This window comes from Filicampus tigris, chromosome 8 (assembly GCF_054856515.1).
Source record: "Filicampus tigris isolate MCC_2025a chromosome 8, RoL_Ftig_1.0, whole genome shotgun sequence".
Taxonomy (NCBI): domain Eukaryota; kingdom Metazoa; phylum Chordata; class Actinopteri; order Syngnathiformes; family Syngnathidae; genus Filicampus; species Filicampus tigris.
The window spans coordinates 20,208,175-20,224,543 of record NC_141224.1 but is presented as its reverse complement, the minus strand read 5'-3'; the positions used below and the strand labels follow the sequence as shown (position 1 = coordinate 20,224,543).

The 16,369-nt window shown below is 39.6% G+C and overlaps 1 protein-coding gene and 1 long non-coding RNA gene across 2 annotated transcripts in view; one reads left to right on the top strand and one right to left on the bottom strand.

Moving 5' to 3' along the window:
• oxr1a (oxidation resistance 1a) overlaps nt 1-16,369 on the top strand; it is a 188,321-nt gene that overhangs the window by 36,052 nt on the left and 135,900 nt on the right. The gene's annotated exons all lie outside the window — the stretch shown is intronic.
• On the bottom strand, nt 8,696-14,705 carry LOC147144022 (uncharacterized). Its single transcript, XR_015087731.1, has 3 exons — nt 14,650-14,705; nt 9,188-9,270; nt 8,696-8,920 (listed from the first exon to the last, which is right to left on the bottom strand). It is a non-coding gene; the product is annotated as an uncharacterized LOC147144022 (long non-coding RNA).

Sequence of the window (16,369 nt, the reverse complement as noted above, 5' to 3'; positions counted from 1 at the left end):
AAGGACATTTTCACAATTTGAAATGTGTGTTGTAAAAATTGCAATACCATGTAATACACATAGGAGTGGGCGATATGGGCAAAACAAAAAATATCTAGATATTTTTTCTACAAACTCGATAACGATAATTTGACGATATTCTACAAAAAATATTTTAAATCCGCACTTGCTTCACGGACCAATTGTGGATAGACAGCGTTTGGGAACAACATCTCTTTTAAATTACTAAATATAGCTTCTGCAAAACATAATGATATTTTACGACAATATTTAACAACAAAAAAAAAAAAAATTATGTATAGACTTACATCGGTTTTTGGGAATATTTGTCATTTAACTGTCTCTGCTGTTATTCCATAATGATGTGACATTTTGAGCTGCAGTAAGTACTGGCGTACCACTGCCAACTATAGAGCAATCAGAATGAGAAAAAGGTGTTGACTACAGTAATCAGAATGAGAAAAACTTTATTTGATATGTGACGTGTGACAAAGTGTCACCCAGCGAGGGAAAAAAAAAAAAGACGTCGTCATGACAACACCCATTCTCATACATTGCCCAACGTATTCAGAATAAAGTTGAATAACAAAACTGCAATTTCCCGAAAAGTGCATTTTCCCACTCATTGGTCGCTGTGATATGTAGACTTGTGACTTTATTCATGTTTGGGTGTAGGCTGGCGTCACACTAATAAACCGTCGTAGTTGAATGATGAATGATGCGGACTAAAAGCATGTAAACTGAATGTTAACCGATCATCCAGGATGTCACGTTTGACTTGCTCGCTAAAGTACTGAGTGTGTGTGTTGGTTCAACTCGGCGACTGTTTTCTGAGTGTGTGTGTGTTTAAGCTTTTGTTTAACGTGCTTGCGCGGCCGCCAAGTTTTCCTCGTAATCCCTATGGCTCGTGGTGCAACAGAATTGCTCTTCACGGTGACCGTTTTGGCACATCTAACAATGTTATTCCCACCGATGTCAGTCTTGTCAACCCCAAACCATTTACAGACTGTACGGACGACGTGGACTCGCACCTTGCTATTGTTCCCCACTGGACACTCCTCCATACTTGAAGCTCGGCTGCAGTGCGGACAGAGTCACCTGCCCGCTGATTCGGCGAATGATTATCACTTCCTCCTCCTCTGCCGTCAATGCACACTGATTTTTCCGCATTTCTTCACACTTTGCGGCCGTCGACTGACCCGCCGAGTCAGAGGCAGTATTAATACTCGATAATGTAAAATTACACATCGTGAAAGCAAGATTGACGATGATATCTATAACGATATATATCGCCCACTTCTAAATACACACCATTCAAAAGTCAAATTTTTTATCTTGAAAATAAATGTTTTATTTTGTCTTTGTTTTTGACGACTGAATCCGAAATTATATTCCATCAGTAGGTGTGTGTTCGTATGACTGTGTATGTGCGTAAGTTCTTTCTTGATTTCTATTGTGTGACGTACAACACTACAATGATACATTTAATTACAGGTAACCTTTGTCCTCTTTTTTATTTGGATAGTAGTTTCCATCTAAGCATGACCAAATAGGACTCCTCCCGTATCTGCTTCTTCAGTTCAATCCCTTCTCTTCTCCTCCTGTTCGATGGATGGTTTAGGGCTCATGCAGTAGCAGCAGCTGGTGCCCTGGGAGATGGCTGACCCTAGTGTGAATACTGAAAAAGAGTTAAATTAGCATTTTATTACATTACTCAGTTTGAAACACCAGGGGGCGGGGGGCAGCAATTCTCAATGTTATCTAGAGGATAAATGATTTTCAACCAGAGGGAAATGGGAAAACATCATCAGTTCCTTCACAATATGGGAAGAGTCAAATGAACACCCACGCTTCTTAAAGAAACGTTATGGTTCAATCCCCAAATTATATACAGTTGCAAAAAAAGTACCGGTATGTTAAAGAAGGGTTAAACAGTTATTGGATCCCTAGGTTCATATGGTGTGTTCAATAAAAACAGCCCCCTCCAAAAGTATTGGAACTACAAGGTCAATTCCTTTGTTTTTGTTGCATATTGAAGACATTGTATAAACAAAACATGAATATCAAACAAAAGTTCATTCCATCTTTTAGCAGTAGATGTGTTCAACAACTCAGGACGGAGCACCTTTTGTTTGAACCCACCCATTTTTCAAGTGAGCGAATGTAATCGAACGGACATTTCAGTTAACTCATATAACACATTATGGTAGCAGCAGAATAAATTCTGTAATCTACAAAACCACTTTGTCTGGAAATTTACAGAAAATGCATCCAAGCTAATTGGGAAAAGCTTCATCATGCAACAAGACAATGACCCAAAACACACTTCCAACACAACAAAGGATTTCATTAGGGGGAAAAATTCTAGGGTCATAGTCTGGCCAAGTCAATCACCGGACCTTAAGCCAATAGAACCTGCATTTTAGCTCCTGGAGAAGAGACTGAAGGGAGAACTCCTAGAAACAAACTGAAAGAGGCTGCAGTTAAGGCTTGGAAAAGCATTTCATATGAAGAACGCAACAGCCCGGTGAAGTCAACACGTCTCAGGCTTGATGCACGAATTGCAAGTAAGAGTTATGCCTCCAAATATTAAAATCATTTTAAGTTACAGGTAATTGGTTAATGTCCGTTCCAATACTTTTGGTCACTTCAAAAAAAGGTGCTCTGTTCTAGGGCTGGGCGATATGACTGAAAAGTATTTCACGATATAAGTGTTTCATATTGGCTGATATCGATATATATTTATTTATTTTTATTTTTTAACTATTTTAAAAAACGTTTTAACTTTTTAACTATTGAAAATAATGGCCCAGAGAAAAATAAATTTAATTGATTTTATTTTAACATAATACTTATCCATTAATAAGAGGTCAATGCAACTATGAAAGAGTGACGTCATCCGGAGCCCAAAAAGCGCTCCGTGCAGGCGGAGGGAAAGCGCTGGCAGCAGGGGGATCGAATCTGCTCGTGCCACAAGTTGTTTTGAGAAACACTATTGACTTTATATTTGACTTTGATTTAATCCCACTTGAAACATGAAGCATAAATTGGACATTTATGGTGATAGTAATCCAGCGACGGCTTAGATCGATTCATTTTTTACACACGTTTATGAGGTGATGTCATCGTTTGTGATGTCTCCATGAAATGAGGTATTAAAGCCTCGCCTCATAATTTCCCCCAAATACTGTATTTATTTCTACCTCCTACCTACTCACTTGATTGTAGAAAATACCCGACACGCTGGACCACATTTACTTCCACAAACACAACGTCGAGAGTGACATGATCTCTTCTTCTGCGCATGCAGGTCACTTTGGCGACGCATGTTTTCATATAGCAGACCGAGGTCGCATTTATAATGTAAAATGAACACTTACACAAAAAAATCTGATTTTTTTTCAAAAAATCCAAATTAAGCATTAAGACCTGCGGTGTGAACCTAGCCTTAACTAGTTTTATGACCAAATTATACACAAATTCAGGTAATCCGAAAGGCTTCACATATTTTTTCTTGCAACTGTAGGATTGTTTTCAATAGCTACTTCATGAAGCCGACAGCAGCTCTCCTACTTTTTCTTTCTTCATGTCTTCTCCTTCTCCCGGGCCACAGTATTATGTCATACTAACAGCCGTGGCCTGAAAGTGACAGAAATAAAGAGAGAGCACCTAAGGGTGGTTGGCTCGTTGTTACGCATGGTAATTCACTGCCACCACTTCAAAGCTGGTCTGCTTTCTTATTTGTTCAGTCTTTGACAACAGTTTTGTCATTCTATCTTTTTACAGTTTATATAAGGACAGATTGGGGGGTACTGTAGACATTCATTTTCTAAATTGTTTTAAATGACATTTTTAGAGCTATAAATGTTTGTTTAATTGTGTGTATAAAAGTGTGTATCAAACTGGTAGCCCTCAGCAATAATCAGTAACCAAGAAGCAGCTCTTAGATGTTTTCCAACACCAGAGAGTATATTCCTTTAGAATAGGAGCTGTTCTAGTTGCAAAGGGTAAACCACTCCCTCCTTTTCTTCCATTTACCATGTCCTACGAGGTTGAATGATCTATTATTTAATTCACCTGGCAATTCTAGAAAAACTTCAACAAAATGCTTAAAATATACAGTACATTGTAATGGCTGGGCAGTGTAGGTACAATCTGCCATTTGTTTATACACTCCACTGATCCCTTTGTTAACTTAGATTTAATTTTTTAACATTGATACAGACTAGCACGTTGTGCATAAAGGAAGAGAGACATACAGTGTATCTTCAAGAATGAGAGATAGTAGAAATGGTGCAGCTGTGAAATTATTGTTGAACTCGTCATGAATACTTTTTCAACAGTTAATTATAAAGCATTTTTTGTGCACCTTGATAGGTTTAGGATGTCAAGTATCTTATTTTGTTCACGTTTCTCAATGCAGTGTATAGCTATAGATACTTAAACCTTGTCAGTGAATAATTGATTGACACTTTGAAATAATAGCTTTTGTCGGCAATGATTGATGTAAAGTACATTAAGTCCATCAGAGAGATTGCCTCTTCAATAATTCAATGACACATTCTTCACATCTGTCTAATAATGTTGGTCATTCGATCAGTCCAATGTGTACATTAACCCACGGTGATGCAGGTTGCTGCTTTGTTGAATACAGTCTGCAATGGGCTCTCCCTTTTCTGATCTCCATGAAAATGACAGTGGCACACACTTTTTCCTCTATTTCTTGAGAGATAAATGAATGTGACATCGGCTGCTTTATGAGTGGCCAGGTTTCGAGACCCATTAAAAAATCAGTTTTTCAAGCAAAATAATCGTCCATAATGGAAAAACAAATCTGCATCCAATAGAAAGACTAGGCCTCCCAAGTACAAAACTGATACGAGTTGCTGGAGAGAGGTCAGTTTTGCCTCCCAAGGACAAACGTCAACAGTTTCTCGCAGCACTGCAGGCAAGAGCTTTGACATGATTTTTGGCGCCGGAGCCACTACAAAATGCTCTTATAATGTAGCCACTGACCATTTTTCAGGCACTTGTACAGGTTTAAAAAAAAAGCGGTGGGATCGGGAAATGAACTGGTGTTGGATAAGAGTTAGATGATAAGAAATGTTCACAGTAGACCAAATCAATTCTGCAACAGGGGGCAGAAGGTAGTTGGTGTGCTCATTTTCCAGAGGTCATCGGGAGGGGAAGACAGATTGTCAGCCATCAGCTTTCGACTTAAAGTCGGCTGCTTACTCAACTTCACAAAAAAACCTTAGCATCTTCCTTGTTTTTTGCGTTAAGTGGAACTGCATAGTATAGTGATGTACAAGAAGTTATTTTGTTTTGTTTGTAAATACCAACTGCAAATTGAACATTTTTCCAAACACCATTTTGGGAACATTGGGCTTCATTACGTACAGCCCAGATTTGCGCTCAAACCATGCATACGCACGTTTGATGCACAAATGTGATTCATCAAGATGTCCAAACTTGAATTTGGGTGTACTCTACGAACAAACCTCCTGGGACCATCCTTACGCTCAAATAATGAAGGATCGGCTTTCGAAACAATGTTCAACAAACATCTTTTACCCAAGGTGCACCATGTACTGAAAGTCATTTATAAAAAATAATAACTAATGATAATGACTTCAACCGGAAATTTTCTAATCAGTTGATTACTGTCCTAAATAACCATGTAAATCGCTTTTACCCTCATTCTGTTAAAGCACTATATGTGTAAAGTACACACGATAAAAATCTCAATCATTCGCAAAATTTACAGTTGACAAATGACCGTCAAAACCATGAAAGGAGAAGTTATTCTTTAAAATCCCTACCATAATCTGAATTATATATTTTTTGTGCTTCAGCAAAATATGATAAAAATGTAAATGGAGTTATTCACACATGTTTTTTGGACCCACCACTGGCAAAGTTGCTTGCGACCTAACTCCAACTGGCGTATGGCTCATGTGTTTTCTGTCGCTTCCAATGCTATTTTCATGAAGTTTATCGACTACAAATGCCTCTTTTCTGTGCTATATTCATTCCTTACTACCGTAATTTCCTGATTACAAAACACACCTGATTTAAAGCCACAACAGCTAAATAAAACCAAATATGTACATATTTTGGCTGCATCGCTTCATTAGCGCAGAACTTTTAACTATCTTAAACATCGGTAAATGTTTTTTTTCCCAAACAATGCTAAACGTGACTAGTTACAAAAATAGCCTCCCAGAAAAATAATGGATTGCTACCTTCCTCTTCTTCGTCCTGCACACTAAACCCACCAAAGTCCTCTTCTTCGGGGACAGAAGGGAATAAGCCCTACAAATCCTTTGTTATACACTTTCTCAGTTTCTCTGGTTGTTGCTGTCACTGTCTTTTAACTCGAGGCAAATCCGACGATGAGATTGTGCTGTGTTGCTCTTCGCATGCCGCCAGTTTTTGGTAAAAGACTTCTCGCCGCTCGTCATCCAATGTGTTCGGATATATTCTCGGAGCGCGTTCTCTTTGCTCCCACTCGAGGTGCTCCAACTGGGGACACGGTGCTCCCAGTGCATCAGGCAGTACCGGTGGAGGCAGTTCAAGTACAAGCTACTGATTGGTTTATAAACTAGGCTGTGTTTGAAAATTAATGGGATGGGAGTACGCTCTGCCTCTTTGAACGCACACACTCTCAGGGTCGTGTTTGGGCGTCAGTGTGCATTTCTGAACACACCCCAAGCCCCCCACTGAACTCAGAGTGCCACTTTAAATGCACTATTCCCACTAATGTTAAGTGGCTGCAAACAATTTGTTTTGCATTTCCTGATTGACAAGCATTTTTTGCCTCAAAAATGTATTGGCAGCATGAGCCTTATTTGTAAAAAAAATCCATAAATTAACCGAGTCACATTTAGAGCCAAAGGGTCAAAGCTCGGTAAAAAAGTAGTGGCTTGTAATGCAGAAATTACTTGTTTTAATCTTAACTGTCAACCCCGGGGTGTACTGAATCTTACGAAAGTTGTAATTTGCCCTTACATATCTTTATATAATCTTACACAGTATTTGTCGCGCATGCGCAAGATAAACTACAATCTTTCTCTTTATTTATTTTTATTTATTAAGGTTTGAAAAAGTGTTTCCACTTGTACAAATTATGCGGAAAGTGTTCAATTTAACAGGTATGTTGTATTTTAACAATTTATGTTTGTTCATTCTCGGCTCTTCATTTTTTTTTTTTTTTTCACGTTTTGTGCCACATTCTCTAATTTAACGTTGGAATCATTATTATATGTTGTCGGTTTCTGAGTTTAGCAAGCTTTCTGATCATACCAACCTTTTGAAGATAGGCTAAAGATTAAGAAACTTCTGAAAGTTTTGGTGGCATCTCTCGCAAAGTGAAACCTCCACATATTGTCTTAGAGGCATCTAATGGATATCTTTCTATGAGGAAATGGGGGTGCGGTTATGGGTGAGTGAGCCCATCATTTCGAATGAGCACGTGTCATGAATCTGACGGTGAGTTTGTGTATACGCTCATCTTGTGCGCACAGTAAGAATATTTCTACACTTACCAGCGAATGAGGCCCACAAAACAAAATGACTATACAGTATTTACAATGTAGAATGTGCGGTTTTGGATGTAGAACTGAAGCGTCACTTAATACTTCCTGACAAATCTAACTGCTGGAACAGAGCAATCTTAAAATAAACCACCCTTTTTGCGTTACATCCTCCTGAGTGTTGCTGAATTCAGATCACATCTCTAACCTGAGCTCAGTTGCCTCAGGTTGGGCTTGTGACTCATCAAAAAGGGAGGAGAGAGCATTAGGTAACATAGTGGCATCCTGTTCATTATGCATGCAATGTGCATGTAAAAAAAAAATCATAAAATAAATTACTATGTAGAGTACAGAAACAAGGTCAAGTTCAATAACTGAGTGTATTTAGGACATGGTGTGAATGCACATGAACTCAGCCTGTTAATGCGGCACAACTGTGCTAATGAAGCGTTGTGCACAGGAGAATTGGTCCAAAGTAAAACCAATAGTTGCCAGTTGTTTATTAGGTCTATGTTTTTCTGGTTATGTAATGCTGTATAAAGGTTAATACGCATGAGTCTTATTAATAGGTGATGGCCATAACTTATTAATCGTCCAATAAATTATGAATGCACTCAGGCTTAATTAATGTGAATTATCAAATATCAACTACAGAGGAAACTCACAAACTTAAGTCGATTCAGTTTCTGAACCTACATTTTTGCATACCGAATCAGTTTATCCTGTAAAATGAAATGAAATAGAATCATTTGGTTCCAGCAACACAACCAAGTTGCCTTTGATCTTGGCAGATGCCTGGCAAGGAGCAGACAGCAGGGCCTTTGGGCAACGTGGCCGGGCGCAATTGAGTGTGTCAAAATGCTGCGCTTTTTGACCTCCGCCGGATTACTTCCCGAGCCCAGCTCACCAGCCCCGCCGCGACCACGAAACTATCTAGGGCTTCCTAATCACTCTCGACAGTTCTTAAGATATTAGTTTTTGTAATGTGACATAGACTTAAGAAACACCCCTGTATATTTATGTTCATATTTTATTGATGTCACTTTCAAGGAACATAAGTCAAAGTGTTGCTAATGTTGCCCTTGAGTAGAGAGCAATGATCTCACGGTGGGGCTTTTTATGTATTTGCAGTCCTTTTGTGTCGTTAAAAATGAATTAAAATGGAGGTGTGATGGGGCCTGACGTTGCCTCCTTTCACACTTAGTTTACACACTGTGTGTGCTACAAATTCAGCAATAAACACAACCCCACATGTTCCTTTTCACCTGTTGGCAGTAAATTTGCACTCCAGTTCTTCATAGTTCTACAGCAACTCAAAGATGCTGTGGTGAAACCTTTGGAAAGCAATTGTTTGATTTCAGTAGGTCACAGGCTTCATGAAGTTACTGCAAGCACATCATTTGAAAATAAATATTCAGTCTTATTCGCTTAAATCTACTCTATACGTAAAGTGCATTTATCTCTTCCAAAACGTTTTGCTAGAAAATACTTTCATTTCAAATAATACTATCCAATGGTAAGTTGTATTTTTGATCCAAATGTAAATACATTTGGAATTTTTGATCTTATCATAGTCATCTTTTTATGTTAAACCCCATTAGTTTTCATTCTGCAGCATAAATAAAAAGGAATGAGCCTCACTGTTTTAATACCTTTGGATGGCCCATCCGCACCCTGCTGGTTGTATGTCTGCGTCTTTCTTCTGGGGCGGGAATGCAAAAGCTGGCTTCTGTTCCTGAACAAATAAAGTTTGTGAACCGAGGGTCACTCTATTTGTTGCTGTAATAGAGTTTTATTGATTGAGCAGGGCATAATGACTGGCGAGGTGGTGATTATTTTAGTTGTAAACAGAAATCAATAATAATGAAGCAAATTATTGAATGTTTGACAACATGTAAAATGATGACAATTGTGGACACGCCAACGGCGGTAAATATGTGCATATTCTCAGTGCCTATTATTTGTGGCTAAAGTGAAACAGCACAATAACAAGACCTGGCTGATTTTTTTTTCATAGTGCACTGGCATCTGTAAAACATGCACAGTGAGCGATTTTCATGTGACCTATTTACCCTTTATATTTGACATTTGAAACAAACATATAGTCCAACATAGTCAAGTTGCATAATATCCACTTCCAGCCTAAGGCCACAGGGCCACAATGACTATAAAAAGGTCTTTTAGTCCGAATATAGTGGATGGACTCCATTTTGTAATGAGCTTAGGGATAGAATATGGTCTTATAAACCCTTGCCATATAATAGTGGTGAATTTATATTGAAACTAACTAAATCAACTTCTAATATGATCTGCCCTTGGGCAAGTAATCTCTCATTCTACCCACTACATAACACGTGCGCACATGGAGACTCAGAGCAACACTAGTAAAGAGCTTCATTATCAAAGTATAGCCTTCAATTTTCACCTCATGTTGTTACCACTAAATGTTGTGGGCCGGATCAGGCCCCCGGGCCTTGACTTTGATCGTAGTGCCTTAGCTAAGGCTTCATTCATTCTAAAAAATAAAATAAAATTTAAAAAATACAAAAAAAAGCCAAAGATATTCTGATGTTTAGTAGCCTACTGAGACTTGGAAGACGTTATTCAGTGTCAGGTGTTCTTTTTGGTGTACCGCTTTCAAAAAAAGAAAGAAAAAAAAAAGCCCTGCACTCAGCATGGTGTATTGAAAATGCCAGTTGACTGTGTGAGTGCTTGTGTGTGCACGTGTCTTGTGGGGGAGTCATAAGGATGATTCAAAGAGCCCATATAGTAATTCCATGTGTGTGTCCATGCACGTGTGTGCGTGCGCTAATTATTCAGTGATTTATCTTGCATGTGGCATTTTCTGAACGTGTGAGAAGTTGAGAGAGAACGAAAGACTGTCACAGGAAAAGTCACACCTAGAATTCCTCTCAGTTCTGCTCAAATGTGTAAGAAAGGAAATCCACTAAGTTGTAATGCATATGCTTGTTAGTCAAACAACAGTTATTACAGTGTACTTCATTCATCAGGGCACGCAAAGATAGCATTTTCACTGCTCTGAACTGACATACCTATTAAAGATGCACTTCCTACTGTTCACCAAAAGGGGCCAGTATGGAAGTGATAGTTGGACTCTTCAGTTCAGTAGTTGTCCCTTTTACCGCTTCCCTAAAAATGTGTTCTGCTCTTGCAAACTATGAAAGCATTGAACTGGTTTTGCTCATCATGATGTAAGACATTTCTAAATATAATTCTGAAAGATTAAGTCTGTCCTCTTAATGAATTTCGATGCAGCATAAACCTATTTATGTAACGATTGCACCCCCCTTCTCCCCCTGCTTGCACACAACCCCTGCGGGCCTTGGAGTAACTGATTAAAAGCCCATTCTCCTATGCTCTCTCATCACAGGCTTTACTCAATACATCACAGAGAGGTGCAGATAAATCTCTTTTTGTGCCTGTTAGCCAATGGACAATTCATATTTGTGATTATACTAAAAGTTATTTTTAACTCAACTAATAGCTGCATCAGTTGGGGAAAATGGCTCTTACGTATGTAACTACAGTTCTGTGAGTCCCTCCAGTGCTTGAAAGTATGGAATAGTCCCTTTGCGTTCATGCGGGTCAACAATGCATACCGACAACATGACCTAAAACTTGAGTAATTTTCAATGTCAACTTTCTAGATGTGAGAAGTACTAAAAGAAATGAAGGAAAATAAATGTGGCAGTCAGTAACAGTTTCATTTTTAGACAAAGCAGCGGGAACAAATATGATATTCCTCAATTCTGAGGAATCAATTATGGAAACACCATGTACATTTCCATTCCCAAAACTAACACCTGCATTAGATTAGATCTGTTCATTAGTGTGCAGTTAAACAAGAGTGGTCTTACTTTGGAGAGTTGTTGCACCAAGTTTACGTAGACATTCTAGACCCTTTTCTTATCCTATTAATTGAAACGATGTTTGGGATGATGAAATCAATTTTCAGTGATAATGCATCTAGCCATACAGCAAAACTGTGAAAACATTCCTTGAATAAAAACCAATAAGGTAAATGTCGTGGCCTGCAAATAGTCCAGATCTCAATCCAATTGAAAACCTATGGTGGAAGTCGAACAAAGTGGTCCATGACAAGGCTCCAACCTGTAAAGCTGGCCTGGCAAGAATAGTCAGAGAAAGTTGCAGATGATGAATGATTGATGAGAAGTACTCTTTTTCAGTCAAGTCCATGCCTCTTAAACTTGGTTTGTGCTTGACATATGTACGTTCCGCGCGGAAATGAGACGTGGTTAATCCGGCCGACACAACTTTTGCAGCCTATTATACCGTGTGTGTTAGTCGTTATTCTCCCAGACTATAGGAGGCAGTGAAGAGCGTCTACGGCATATGCACAATTAACTATCGACAACAACAGTTTGGGGTGAACAATCTACATACAAAGTACATTTAACAAACTACCATATTTTCCAGGCTACAAGCCGCACCGTTATATAAGCCGCACCCACTCTATTTTTAGAACAGTTCGGAAAAAAACTTAAATAAGCCGCACCTTTATATAAGCCGCACCTATGCATGTTGAAAACTTTTATATTTACTGCATTTACAGAACGATTATGAACTGTAAATGTACATGTATGTACCTGAACAGATTCTTTCCCAACAGTGCCTTTTAAAACTGCAGCAACGTTGCTGATTAAAACAGAAGAGAACCAAGAGAAAATAAACGGTACTTAATTTCACTGCCGACTGCCGCTCCAGTTTGTCGCTAATGTCCACCAGACTCCACCATCTATTGTTCTACTACATTCTACATATGCACCTTTCTTGTTTTATGTTAATAAAGTCAGCCAACCTAACACACGACGTGCTAAATCAACAATAGCATTTCACATCGAAACAACAGAACAGACGTAACATCAGCCAATCGCATTCATGTGCACTTCACGGGCCTCTAGGAAAACATAAAATCAAAGCATTACAGCACCTAATGCAATAACCGCCACGTTTTTCTCCATATGGACCGTCTGCGTAGGTTACAAATTTTCAGTGGCGAGAAAATGTGGGCAACGCAGACGCTGCGCGCCAGGGAGTTGTTGCTGAAATTACGCAGTTTCGTCATGGGGAGCAGTACGGACCTCGTCATGTCAAGCATAAACCAAACTTGAGACTGTAAGGTGTTATAAAAGCCAGGGATTCTGCAACAAAGCCCTACTAGTGTGTTGAAGTGTGCTTTTGTTGTTGTTGTTTTTTTCATGATACCATCATTTTTCCTCACAATTGAATTATTCCATAATTGTTTCCCTCTGCTTGATCTAAAGAAGTAATGCATGTGTGTACATGTTTTTTGAAGCAATAAAACCCAACACCCCTCCACCGACTGAATGCCCCCAATCGGATGTGCTCTGGCGCCGTGACTGCGAGCACCCCTAAATGACTGATCCTTGAATCTCCCCTGGTGGGCTCTACCAAGTTCACAATATCTTTTATTTAGCTGTTTTTTTCTTTTCTTCTTTTTATTCAGCTCACCCCCAAACGATTTACATCCAAGCAAGCTAATCATTATTCAACTGTGCTTGTCTCTCAGGAAAGCAGAGCTCAGCCATTTGTCACCCACTGTTCAGAAACAACATTATGAACCACACTATTCCAGTCTGTGCAGAATAGAGATCGGCCTGGCTCTACAACATTACTAAAATACTTCTGGGTGAGAGTTTCATTTCCCACCCAGGACCTGAGAAGATCCCTAGTGCTTTTCGGGCAGCCATTTCAAGGGATGGAGAACGTGATTGTTGCGCCAGCTATAAAAACTGCTGAGTCATATAATACTTTAATTTACCATCTTTTCGATCCATTATTCTATGTTTTTGGTTGCTCTTGCAGTGGAAGCTTAGTGCTCTGCTGAAATTATTAAGCCCAGGACCAGTACCAGTCTAGGTTTTCTTGACCATTTTACAAAACAAACAGGACTTGTACAGAAATCAACTCAAAGTGTTAATATTGATGCTATGAAGTATCACGATATATTGGATGAATGCAGACACAGATAATGTCACTGTCCTGTGAAAAACACTTATCTCCAAGTTTGGAAACTTTTGTACTTTTCACATTAATATGATGTCTGTAATGCGGAAACACCATTCATGTAAAAACAAGAAAATGTAAAAAAATGGAGATACCGGTAAATGTTTTTCACATGACAACGACGATATGCAGTATTAGTAAAAACTGATGGAGAAGTTACACTTTTTCCAATATTTAGTATTAAGTACAATATCTGTCAGAAGGGTAATTGAAAATGCTATAATTTGGGAAATCTTGTAATTTTAAGGTAAATTTTCACATGTTGAGAGGTGGGCGTTTTAGCACATTTTGCCGGTCCATCATTCACCAGTCTGCAGTGGCTGGGCCAACCATCCATCATCGTCAGTCCGTCATGATTTCAAGCAGACCAAAACTGTCATCTTCAGTCCGTCACAACGTCATTGGTATTTTAACTGTGCTTCAGTCATTGCTAAATTACAGTTCGTCACCGCTATTTTAAGACTCTCAGCCAGTCCATCTTGGTTATTTTATCCACGCTTCTGTCATCGCTAAATTACAGTTCGTCACCACTATTTTATGACCGTCTTCTTCTCCTTCTCCTTCTTCATCTCCTTCTCCTACTTTTTCCTCTACTTCTGCTTCTTCTTTCCTCTTCCTTGTTTTTCTCCTCCTTCTTCTCCTTCGTCCGTGTCGAGGACATACTACTTACTACATCACACGCATTCGCAGCACAAGCGGTGTGTCTACTCTGGTAAAGAACCACGTCTCATCTACAATCATTTTACTGCTCGTCCATCATCGAACACCATCAAAACTAAAACAAAGATATTCCACAGTATTTCCAATCATCTCTTTGACTCAAACATTCAATAAATAAACAATACATAACATACTGTGTGCAACTTGTAAACCAGTAGTAGGTAAATTGAAGATAATAAAAGTCCATTACATGATATTGCACTCTTGCCTCTCTACAGTACGTGACCCAAACCAAATGTAATTGTTCACTAAATATTTGCGAAATAAACCATTTCAAAAACAGAAAACCATAACCATAGAGATTTATATGTAAACACATACTTACTGTTATGGTCTGTGTTTTGAGTTTTGTTTTTGTTTCATGCTTTTCCTTGTGTTCCTTTGTCTCTCGTTAAATTATTGAGCCCACCTGTGCTTGTCATCCCAGTCCCTTGTGTTAACCAACCAGCTTCCTCCTACCTTCTGTGTCTTGTCCAGGTGTTCCTCGTTGTATCGTTAACTTGTCTGTATTTAGTTGGCAGCTTTGTTTCAGCCCGTGTTGATTCCCTGTCATCGTTGGTGGCGCTGGGAGGAGGAGTGGGTGGTGGAGGTCGACCCGATATTGTGGCTGAAATTCGTATGTTGCTTTATAGATTGGAGATGGTTGGTTGTAGGGTGGGGTTGTTATGGGTCCCGGCTCATGTGGGTGTTGTGGGCAATGAGGTGGCGGATACAGTCGCTAAAGCTGCTGTTACCCATCCGTGTGTGCAGCTTAGAGTTCCAATCGGGTTGATGGAATGTCATGCTATAGTCAGAGAAATTGTATTACTGGAATGGCAACGACTGTGGAGCACCATTCATCCGTTGGTGGGGGGTGCTTCTTTTATGTTTTGCAAGGAGGGACGACATCATTTTGTCCCAGCTTTGGCTGGGTCACTGTGGGCTGGCTGGTGGGCTTTTTTTTATTGGCGAAGCATGTCGATGGCTGCTGTGAGGTGTGTGGTGTGAGGGAGTCGGTGGAGCATGTGTTGCTACATTGTCCACTATATGAGGCAGAAAGGGTGGTGATGGCTAGTGCATTCGGTAGGTCGGGGGTTTCACTTTGAGGGGGACGTTGGTGATGGGTGTTTCATTGATGGAGAAGGAAAGGGTGGTATTGCGGTTTTTAAAACGTACTGGGCTGTATAATAGAATCTGATGGGGGCTGATGTTGATCTTATGTGTGTGTGGGACACTTGACCGGTGGAGGGCAGCAATGCACCTACCGTGCCTAGTCTGCCGGAAAGTAAGCGAAGAAGCAGCCCATGTTGTTCTGTCCTGTCCTGTCTTGTCTTGTCTTGTCTAAGCCCTCTCTTGCCACTGTTCAAAGTCAAGGTCAGTCTAGTCTAGTCCTAGTGTTTGTTTTGTTCCTTGTTGTTTATTTGGGTCTTCAACATTTTTATTACTTTAGTATTATCCCGGCACCTTGTTTGCCTTTTTGTTTTAGATTAAATACTTTATATTGCACACGATTTTTGCCTCCTGCGTTTGGGTCCTCCTCCACGATAACCTAACACTTACTTACATACACATAGATACATATTAGACTGTAACAAAGATTGTGGATTTCTGTTCATAATACTAGCACCAATGCATCTGCAAAGTTGTGAATTGTAACAATGTTGATATTTGACTTGAAATTAATCCCACTTGAAACATAAAGCATGAAGTGCACCTTTGTGGTGATAGTAATAATTCCGACACGCTGATGGTGCATTAAATGACATCGAGGAGCGATCATCTCATTGCCCCAAAACATTTCTACCTCTTCCTGCCTTGCTACTTTATCATCTTCTCCCTCTTTAATGGAATTTCTGGTGGGAGGTGCTAGCATGCAAACAAAGGAGTGAGGAGCGAGGACCTAGGAACATGCAATTAGAGGAATGAGATGAGCCCATAGTCAGTGCAGTCTGCTCGAAGCAACCCCGGTGGACCCCTGCGAACAAACAGACGCGAGACACACGGGGCATGTTTCCATCATCCGTAAGCGAAATGGGAGTCGTCAATGTTGACTGAGGAGATTTGTA